The sequence below is a fragment of the Tupaia chinensis genome, unplaced genomic scaffold (assembly GCF_000334495.1).
Source record: "Tupaia chinensis unplaced genomic scaffold, TupChi_1.0 Scaffold000286_1, whole genome shotgun sequence".
In the NCBI taxonomy this organism is placed as follows: domain Eukaryota; kingdom Metazoa; phylum Chordata; class Mammalia; order Scandentia; family Tupaiidae; genus Tupaia; species Tupaia belangeri.
In genome coordinates, this window is record NW_006159770.1 from 182,875 (window position 1) to 184,444 (window position 1,570).

Genomic DNA, 1,570 nt, shown 5'->3' on the forward strand with positions numbered 1-1,570 from the left:
GGAGGGGCCGTGGCTGGTCTGAGGGCCAGGGGCTGCAGGCGTGGCTGGGCCGTGGCCTGAAGCGTGGGGGCGGTAGGTGTGGACAGGCCGTGGCCGGACTGAGCGCACAGTAGCTGCCCAGTGTGGAGAGGTTGTGTAAAGGGCAGCGGCTCAAGCACAGCCTCTCCTCTGCAGCCCCGCCCGGCAACCAGAGCCCTCGGAGGGACATTCTGATTGGCATCCCAGTGGCCCTCGCGCTTCTTGTCCTCATGCTCATCCTCATCTTCATCCTCTGCCGCCGCAAAGACAGAAATGGTAGGTCCTGAGGGCCAGGGAAGCCTACGGGGCCCAGGGTGGGGCAGGTCGCAGCAGGGACTGGTGGGCGTGTGCTGAGAACGCGGAGGGGTGAGAGCAGGCGCTGCGGGCAGGCGTGTGGCTCGTCTCGGGACCATGAGCCTCCCAGCCTCCCTTCCCGCCTGTGACATCCGACCCTCCTCCGATGCCATGGCCTGCCCTGGCCCGCTCGGGCTGCTCTAAGGACACCCCGGACACTGGGTAACCCACGACCGTGTTCCTCCCACTTCCAGAGGGCCGGTCCAAGCTCGAGGTGCCGGCCGAGTCCGCGTTCGGTGAGGCTCTTCCCGGCTCGCAGACCGCTGCCTTTGCCCACGTCCTCCCATGGCACGAGCTCTCCGGCCTCTCGGGCAAGAGAGCTAGCCCATCATTAGCGCTCCACACTCAAGGCTCCTCCTCCAGGCCCCACCCCGCTGGGGCTCAGGTCCCACCCCAGGGTGGGGGTGGGGGACTGGGGGCTCCCCTGTGAACGTTGGGGGTGCGGGACACAGACAGGTTGTCCACAGCAACTTTCTCTTCCCTCCAGGCTTTGCGAAGAGAGCAGGGCAGCCAGAAGAGAGCAGGCCAGCCAGAGGCTGGGGTGGACGGACAGGTGAGCGCTCTCCTCTGCCCCGCACTCCCTCGGCCCTCCACGACACCCTCTCACCACCCCTTCCTTCCCCAGACCTCTGAGGCTGTAGGACCGCAGGAGGTGACCTATTCCCAGCTGAGCTGCAGTGCCCTCACCCGGGGGACACCCTCCTCACTGCCCAGGCAGACCCTGGCCAGCGAGTACGCAACGCTCGCCCTCCACTGAGTCAGGGCGGTGCGGGCGCATCGCGGGCAGTGGGAGCCTCCTCCAGGTCCTGTGGCCAGAGCTCACACCGGGCACATCACATCGCGGGCAGTGGGAGCCTCCTCCAGGCCCTGCGGCCAGAGCTCACGCCGGGCACATCACATCGCGGGCAGTGGGAGCCCTCCTCCAGACCCTGCGGCCAGAGCTCACACCGGGCACATCGCGGGCAGTGGGAGCCTCCTCCAGGCCCTGCGGCCAGAGCTCACGCCAGGCGCATCGCGGGCAGTGGGAGCTCGCGGGCAGTGGGAGCCTCCTCCAGGTCCTGCGGCCAGAGCTCACACCGGGCACATCACGGGCAGTGGGAGCCTCCTCCAGACCCTGCAGCCAGAGCTCACATCGGGCACATCGCATCGCGGGCAGTGGGAGCCTCCTCCAGGCCCTGCGGCCAGCGCTCACGCGGGC

General features: G+C 68.5%; 1 long non-coding RNA gene across 1 annotated transcript; it reads left to right on the forward strand.

Moving 5' to 3' along the window:
* The first annotated feature begins 12 nt into the window (after positions 1–12).
* On the forward strand, positions 13–887 carry LOC114008091 (uncharacterized). The gene is made up of 3 exons (XR_003549652.1): positions 13–294; positions 567–608; positions 860–887. It is a non-coding gene; the product is annotated as an uncharacterized LOC114008091 (long non-coding RNA).
* Positions 888–1,570: the final 683 nt, after the last annotated feature.